Genomic DNA, 9,633 nt, shown 5'->3' with positions numbered 1-9,633 from the left:
TATTACACACCTAGTAAGGGAGGTTAAGAATGTCGCAGATTTCACCTGAATAAACAATAACGTAAAATCTAGGATATTTCGGAACCTCTGAACGTGGTGCGTATACTTACTATTTATCTGTATACCCTCGTCCAAAGAGCTAATTATCTGTTTTGGAGCAGAGCAGATGTGAAGCATTTTCGGTGAGGCTGTGCAATGAACGTACTTTCATATTTTCCAGATCAAAACATAGCAAACTTTAAATCACTTTAACTGCTGTACAGCTACATTATTACAAAGGTTTTCTATTTCTATAGATAGTTGTTTTGTTTTTGGGAAAAAACAAAAAGATTGTAGTAAAGCAATAAATACTTTGTTATTGAACTAAAAAATTGTATTATTGATTTTTTCTTACGCTTATTATTGTGCCACCTTTCGTAACAACGTTTGATATAATATATCTTTTCAAAACATTGTATAAGTAGGCTTTGGAATCACAATGCTCCTTCAGTACTCCACAAAAAAAAGAGTTTTTTTAAAGTGTTTTTTACGAACCAGTAAGCAATTAAACAATAATGGTGGTGAGAAAACGTCTAAAATTTTTTTGGGCTACCTTCGGCTCATAAGAAAATTCTTAAAACTGCATTATAAATATTGTAGAGTCCACGATTTTTTTTGGACCTGCAAATTTTGAGTTGTTTGGTAAAAAATGTAAACCTAAACAGCTGACAGAGAAAGCGGGACACAAAACTTCAACCACAGTCTGATGTGAGAAAACTATTTTTATGTCATTTGAACTATAAAAGTTTTCAAGTCTTTATCTATGTATTGTACCATTTTTTAATAATGATGTTAATCTATTAACTAATAGCGTAATAAACAACTGAAAAAAGTATCCAACGTTATACATATATTACGACAATTATTTCCCTTTTGAATTTGGAGAAAAATATAACCTTCCAAAGAGTAAAATTTTATGCTTCAATTTTTATGCTTAGTTTTTAATTTGTTTATTTGATATTCACAAAAGACAATAGAAAAAAATTCATATATTTAAAAATTATATTTTGTTCATAAAAAATACAAAAATCATCATGCTAACTTATCTATAAACTAGACGTTACTATAAAAAAAGTAAGCTCTGAAAGTGTCACTTTCAAGGACGAGAACTGGGTTAGGTTAAAAAAAAAATTTGAAACTTTTTGAATCAGTAAATGTATTTTCTCGAAAAGCTATGAATGTAATCTTCTGGAAAAACTATGGAAAGATTATGATTCTGTGAGACATATTTTACAAAGTTATAAGTCTTACGTAAACTGTTGTTTGAATAAATAAATAATGGATTTTTAATTTTTTTCAGGGAGCCTAGGACAATGAGCCGAATCGGACGATGAGCCGAATCGGACGTTCAGCCGAAAACTCGGACATTGAGCCGAACAAACAAAAGCATACGCAATGCAGCCAACTGAAGCGGGCCAAACTCAAATCGTATTAAAAATAGGTAATGTCAGCCTGCGCGCACAAACTGCAGATGGCGCGGCTGCATCTAAAAAGCTTGCCCGACAAAGTTAGCGTTTTTTTCACATCGGGGCTATCGAGTGCGACGTCTAGGTATGTGGACTCGCCGCAGACGGTGTCTAGGAGGTGCTCCCCAGGAAGTGAAGCTTTTTTCACGTCTGGGCTATCTAGTGCGACGTCTAGGTATGTGGACTCGCCGTAGACGGTGTCTAGGTGGTGCTCCCCAGAAAGTGAAGCTTTTTTCACGTCTGAGCTATCTAGTGCGACGTCTAGGTATGTGGACCCACCGCAGACGTTGTCTAGGAGGTGCTCCCCAGGAAGTAAAGCTTTTTTCACGTCTGGGCTATCGAGTGGGACGCCTAGGTATGTGGACTCTCCGCAGACCGTGTCTAGCCGGTGCTCCCCAGGAAGTGAAGCTTTTTTCAGGTCTGGGCTATCGAGTGGGACGTCTGGGTATGTGGACCCGCCGCAGACGTTGTCTAGGAGGTGCTCCCCAGGAAGTGAAGCTTTTTTCACGTCTGGGCTATCTAGTGCGACGTCTAGGTATGTGGACTCGCCGTAGACGGTGTCTAGGTGGTGCTTCCCAGGAAGTGAAGCTTTTTTCACGTCTGGGCTATCGACTGGGACGTCTAGGTATGTGGACCCGCCGCAGACGTTGTCTAGGAGGTGCTGCCCAGGAAGTGAAGCTTTTTTTACGTCTGGGCTATCGAGTGGGACGTCTAGGTATGTGGACTCTCCGCAGACGGTGTCTAGGAGGTGCTCCCCAGGAAGTGAAGCTTTTTTCACGTCTGGGCTATCGAGTGGGACGTCTAGGTATGTGGACCTTCCGCGGATGGTGTCTAGGCAGTGCTCCCCAGGAAGTGAAGCTTTTTTCACGTCTGGGCTATCGAATGGGAAGTCTAGGTATGTGGACCCACCGCAGATGTTGTCTAGGAGTTACTCCCCAGGAAGTAGGAAAACTTCTATTGATGCACTGTTTTTAGTGCAGTAAGTTCACTTTTCCGCACTGTATGTGAGAAGTATTTGCTAACAACAGTGTAGGAAAGATTTTCCGTACAGAAAACAGTGCAGGAAATATTTTCCACGCACTATTACGCAGAGTCCTTGTCGCAACTTATGTGGGAAGATTCCCACACTCGTGTCGGCAACTATGGCCACTATTACGAGTTTGTCACTACTTAGATGGGAAAAAGTTTTGTCCGCACTTTTTAGGTAATAAACTATTGTTTGGTATATATATATATTCACGAGGCAAAATATTGAAAAATGAATGTTTGAAAACATATTTTATACCTCTTGAATCACTATAATTCTCTAACTGTCATTAATGATAAATTCTTAATAAATATTTTCCTAGAAATTATTGCATCCTGTTATTATTAAAATAAGTATTCCTTTGGGGCTCCTTAAATAATACGATTCTGTGCGCTCTACTTCTTTAAAGTCATTAATTAAGGTAGTAAATATCATTATATATACTACTATTTTTTAATATAATAATTAATTTTAGAAGTTTAAATATAATGATACTACTTAACATTTAATTGCTATTTAATATTGGTATTTATATTCTGTAATGCTATTGTTATTAATAATTATTTTTATTTGTTTTTGGTATAGCCACTGCTCCATTAACTCTGAAAAAAAGAGTAGAAATCTATCATACAAAGTAATTACAGTTGATACTGTGCAACATTTGATTTTGTATGATAGCGATTTTGTTAAGGCTGTACGTGACACAAAAAAATGGTTTATGGATGCCACGTTCAGTATTGTTCCTAGAATTGATAATATATATCAGTTTCTAACAATTATGGTGGAAAAGTATGGTAATGTAATGGAAAAATTAAGTACTTATGGTTGTATTAGAAGATTATAAATGCGTCTATCTTTTAATTTTCATGAAAAAAATTCTTTGAGAATGATAAATTATCGATGAAGTTTTGATTAATTCTATTAACAATGAAGTTTAGAGGTGCCAATCGGCAGAAATATATTAAAATATATTGAATGATAATTATTTTTATTATTTTAACCAATAAAAAGTCCTTACTTCTAAAAGATTATTTGAAAATTCATGTACACGACAAATAAAAAATTTCCGTTGTTGGCATGAACAAAGAAAAAAAACTATAAAATAATCTTACATTTTTCAAAACATTTTATTATGTTCAAAATTAAAACCATAAAATAAAGCTTACACGAGCATTTTCATGAATTGAGATAAATGATTATCCTTAATTATCTGTTCCCCTGTTAGAAATCATAACCGGAAAGATTCTCAGGAAAGCATTTTATGACAGAATTTCTGGCCTGTATGTTTTGGCCAGATTTTAGTCTATGTATGTTCATAATTTCTGGCCAAAATTTATTCCCCTAATTTATGGCCAAAATATGCCCAAATTATGAAAATTAAATCGACTGAATGATTACATTTATGTTCTATATTTGGCCAAAAATTGGCCAAAATTTGATTTGTGCTTACATATGTGTTTTAGTTCTCTCGACTCTTTGGAGGCTCGTCGGTTCGGTATTATACTTTTCAGTATTTAAAAAGATTTAAGTTTAGTAATTTTTACTTCGTTAATATTTGTTAAAAACATAATAAATAGATATATGTTGTAAAGAAAGGAAAAAAAAATTTTTATTTAAAAAATGAATAAAAAATAACCTGTAGAGGTTATGTATGCATGCATGTGCTTGTTTATATCTATAACTTTTTTATTTGTACTTATTAATATTGATTCAAGAAAACGAGTAAAAAAATTTCGTAAAAAAAAAAATTTTTATGAAAAACGTTTAAAATTATTGAATAGTTTCCATATTAGGTTCCTTAATTTATTCATAAATAATGGCCAACGTATGATGATATTATGTACATTTTTTCTGGGCAGAAATAATGTTAGATTAATGCCGGAAAAAATGTTACATTTATATCCAGTTTCTAGCCAAGATTTATGCACACATTTTGGCCATAAATGATGGTTTCTGGCCAATTTTCAGCCAAATTATCGTCATGATTTTCACCAAGGTTATAGCACAATATTAAGAACCAACTAAAAATTTATTTAATATAGAAATTAGAAAATTTACAGATGATCCATGAAAAGTCTTACATAAACTTGTATTGATTCATTTTTAATATAGGGATTACCGGTGTTTTACTCTCTCATGGGACGAAGAAGAACCGTTGACTATGAGGCTGTATTTTTATTTATTAAAAACGAGGTTGGCTATTTAATACCACAGTACGTCATGTCTGATTACGAAAAGGGCATGCGAAAAGCAATGAAAATAGTTTTTCCTCAAATCCGGATGAGTGGATGTCTATTCCACTTATGCCAAGTACGTACACTAACTTAAATAAGAATTAGGATAATTATATGAAAAGTGATTCGTTTAAGTCCATTGCCCGGATACAAAAAAAAGGACGATTTAATCTTATGTTTTCCAGTAGAGAAAAAGTTGGTCAATTCCCTACAGAATTTCCCCAGGTACATGGGATAAACAGTTTTGTCCAAATCAGAAGTTGGCTTCATTAATTTATTTATTTAACAATTGATAAATAAATGCAAATTTTGTATTTAGTTTTTTTCTTATATCTCCGCTTCTATTGCTCTTAGAGAAACTTCACGACTGAAAATCTCTTCATCTTAAAAGTTCCTACGAAATAGACACTTTTGTGAATCCATTAATTATTGTTAATAACACGTTGATGGCAAGAAAGTACGAAAAAAAATTTTTATACCGAAAAACTTTCGACCGACGTGGAAAAAAAATTTTATGTCAATTTAATAAACGCAACAGTGAGAAAATATAGATATGAAGTTGTACAACAAAAAGCTATTTGTAAAATTGCAAAATAATTATTAGTTTTTTGTTAATTAATTTTTCAATGTAAAACTTTGAAATGTTATTACAAACTTCATGGTTGGTTTATCGACATTTCACTTCAGTAAAAATATTGTATTTGATATAAATAATGATAACAAATAAAGAAAATTGATTTTTGTACATTTTGACGTTTTGCCACAAAAAATTTTATTTTGCAACTTGATCAATTGCAAATATCTCAGACAATTTTACATACTTTTTTTCAAGAAATGGTATTATATTGATCATCAGAAAACATGAATATAAAAAAAAATGCTCTAGCGGCTCTAGTTTACTCTGAAGCCGAGGTACAAGAAATAGACGTTTTCTGCAATAACGGGCTAACTAAATTTTTTATTGCAAAAAAAATTGTATATCATCTTCATGTGTTTCTGCATCACACTGCCAGAGCACTTTTTTAATTTCATTGAAAATAAAGCTGTGCGCATGGAGCAACACACGGGCTGTGGCGCCTGTGGCTGGCGTTTGAGTTTAAATAAGTTTTTATACGCAATTGTACAGTTACATACATATTATTTTACATTGGACATGCTTAATTACCAAATTAAATACAAAAACTAATAACAAAAAAAATATCGTTATTTAAATTTTCCTGTACATTAAATTTTAGCTTTTTTTTGATACATTAATATTAAGCTTTTTTTGATGATCTACTTTTACAATAACTATCGTCTATCTCACTATATGTTGCACCATCTATCATAGCACACATACAGTTGTTATCATCTACAAACTCTTGCGTGAAATCGGTATCAGTTTCGTCGTCTATTCTGGGTGGTATTTTGTCCCAGACTTGAAAAAAGCTTTAATTCCTGGGGAGTAACTCCTAGACACCGTCTGCGGAAGGTCCACATACCTAGACTTCCCACTCGATAGCCCAGACGTGAAAAAAGCTTCACTTCCTGGGGAGCACCTCCTAGACAACGTCTGCGGCGGGTCCACATACCTAGACGTCTCACTCGATAGCCCAGACGTGAAAAAAGCTTCACTTCCTGGGGAGCACCGCATAGATACCGTCTGCGGAGAGTCCACATACCTAGACGTCGCACTAGATAGCCCAGACGTGAAAAAAGCTTCACTTCCTGGGGAGCACCTCCTAGACAACGTCTGCGGCGGGTCCACATACCTAGACGTCCCACTCGATAGCCCAGACGTGAAAAAAGCTTCACTTCCTGGGGAGCACCACCTAGACACCGTCTGTGGCGAGTCCACATACCTAGACGTCGCACTTGATAGCCCTGATGTGAAAAAAGCTTCACTTCCTGGGAAGCACCTCCTAGACACCGTCTGCGGCGAGTCCACATACCTAGACGTCGCACTCGATAGCCCCGATGTGAAAAAAACGCTAACTTTGTCGGGCAAGCTTTTTAGATGCAGCCGCGCCATCTGCAGTTTGTGCGCGCAGGCTGACATTACCTATTTTTAATACGATTTGAGTTTGGCCCGCTTCAGTTGGCTGCATTGCGTATGCTTTTGTTTGTTCGGCTCAATGTCCGAGTTTTCGGCTGAACGTCCGATTCGGCTCATCGTCCGATTCGGCTCATTGTCCTAGGCTCTTTTCAGGAGTTTATGTCAAGTATCTTAAACAAGCATCAACAAATTGTAAGTACCCTCACACCAAATAATTTATTTTAATAAGATCCACAAAAAGCATAAAAATTTGTATAACCTTTCTCAATCGAATTAAAGCTAGACTTCAAAAACACGATTTTTTGCGATTTTTTCTGACTGAAAATAACACATCATTTAAAAATTTGTTTTTTTATAAATTTGTTTAGTTGATAAGCTATGTTAGTGTATGTCAGAAATTAAATTTAATGGTTGTTCTAATTTTAAAATTTAAAAACCTTATATAGATAATTTTATAAAAGAAACCAAACCTTACTCATTGATAATGAAATAAGAAATAAATTATTTCTTGTGAACAAATGTTTGGTCGGAGGAAAAAAAAATGAGTAAAGATACAGTGTAGTTGCATCAGTTACGAAGTAACGGTCTGGACGAAGAAGATGGTATCTCAGGTTTTGCGCTACAAGGTAAGTTTGAGAAACAAACAAGGCCTTGGCAACCACTCTACTGTTAACCTCAAATTCATATACTGCCCTTGTTGGATAGCGAAAATTCTGTAACGTAGAAGCACTACAATGAAGGCTTGGATCTATTTTGAAATTAAATTACCGAATTCTATGAGGTTGGCGACATCACTGCCACGATAAAAAAATGATTTTTGGAGGTATGCCCCGGTACGTTTATTTAGGTACCGAAAGCATTCAAACAATGAATGCACTGCGAGGTTATAATTAAAAGTAAGTTTATTTAATTTTTAAATAAAAATGATACAGAAAATCATAGTTTTTTATGAAGAGTAGTAGAAGTCAATGCCATTTATAAGAAGGTGGTTTGTTTGATTTTGGAACTACCACGATAAAGAGACAAAAAAGAAGTACGAGTTCAACCTTTCTAAGTCTACGTTCCATCAAGACTGCTTTTTGTTCTGCTAATACTCGTTCGCAAAAAACCGTGTTCACTTCGATCTTTGGAGCTGCCTAATTCGTCGTGTATAAGATAATGTGTAAAAGAAGCTCGTAGTTTATATGACGATTGTACATGTATAGTTTTTACGAATGGCTTTAATATAATGTAAATGAAAAGTTCCGTTACAGTGTAATGGTCGTTGTGTGTATCAATCTTTTAAGAAAAACAAAAAAATCAATGAGATACAGACTTTTGGTCATAACGTTTATATACTATAAAGCAATCCTTCTAATTAAGCAGTTGTTAGCATGGAGAGTTATGATTAATTAGATCTCAATATATTAATGCTTTTCCCATTTTTTCCACAAATAAGTACTTACTGAGATAAATTTATCCTTCCTGAGCTTGCGATTGCTGTGATGACCAAAAGCATGTGTCTTATCCAATTTTTTTTTCTTACCATTTAAAATCGACAGAAGTGCCACTACAGAAGCAAGGAAAAAATCCCTCTGAGTAAGTGCTCCCTCTAAACCTAATTGAAACTGGAACTTTCTCCAAGGCTAATTTCGTTAGCGTTTTCTTTGACTAAGGCATTGATAGGTGACTTCTTCAATACATTTAGTAATAAACAATATCAGAATATGTCACTTCATAAATTTTTCAGTTGAAAGTTTCAATAACATTTTTGTAAACTTAAAATCTAATAGTGCGACAGTGCTACAAGGTAAGTTGAAGAATATGATAAAGCACTCGCGCTATTTACTTTAATTTATTCAATTAACCCTATTACTATTTACTTCAGACTCGCACACTTGAGTTTTCAAATAAGGAAGAATAAGAATTTTTGTCAGTATGCCACATATATTCTAGTGTAATTTAGTATACAACATTATCAAGAATTATGAGCTAGAGAGTTGTTAGAATAACGAAAATGATACATGAGTACTTCAAAATGGCTAGTTTAAGATTTTTTCAGGCTTAGCCTTCACAAAATGTAATCTTACTGTAGAAGCTAACTGCAAACCAAATTTTTCTAGTATAGAGTAGATAGAACTGTTTTTTAAATTAATCAGTGCTGCCAAGAGCGTCTGATGTTGTCGACAGGTATTTTTTCCAGCGAAAAACCCTTGGAGAACACAGGTTCGAGACCCCCGTTTTTTAGTACCATTGATTAATAAAATGTTCCCCAAGTTCAGCAAATATCAGCAATGAGGAGTTTAACTGTTTTTGAAGTATTATTTTTTGATAAAATGTACCTATAGGCAAGCAAACATAGGCGATTAGAGATCCAACGGTTTTTTGGATTATAAATAAGCAAATCTTTCTTAAGGCGAGCATGGATTGGCGAATAGGTACCTAAATATTTTTTAACATTATTAATTAACTTTTTTTTTAATACCGTTTAATTATTAAACGTACTCAACCACAAACAAGCATGAGTAATAAGTAATTTGATTGTTTATGAAGAATTGTTTCTCAATACAGTATGCCTACAGGATGGCAAACACCAGCAATGAGCAATCTAACTGTTTGTTAGTCTTGAAAATAAGAAAATGTGCTTCTAGGCAAACATGTATCGGTGATCCAAGATCGAACTGTTTTTAAGTGATATCAATAAAAACAATATGATCTTACAGCCACAAGCATTGACGGTGAGAGAATTGTTTTTTCGTATGCTTGATTAAAAGAATGTGCCCGTAGGTGAGTGAACATCAAAGATTAGCAATCCAACGGTTTTTCGTATTATAAATAAAAGAATGTACTGTA

Source organism: Copidosoma floridanum, unplaced genomic scaffold (assembly GCF_036245765.1).
Source record: "Copidosoma floridanum isolate Cflo_tuat_1 unplaced genomic scaffold, Cflo_Japanese_pri ptg000032l, whole genome shotgun sequence".
Lineage (NCBI taxonomy): Eukaryota > Metazoa > Arthropoda > Insecta > Hymenoptera > Encyrtidae > Copidosoma > Copidosoma floridanum.
The sequence above is the reverse complement of the archived record's forward strand: the minus strand, read 5'-3'. Positions refer to the sequence as shown.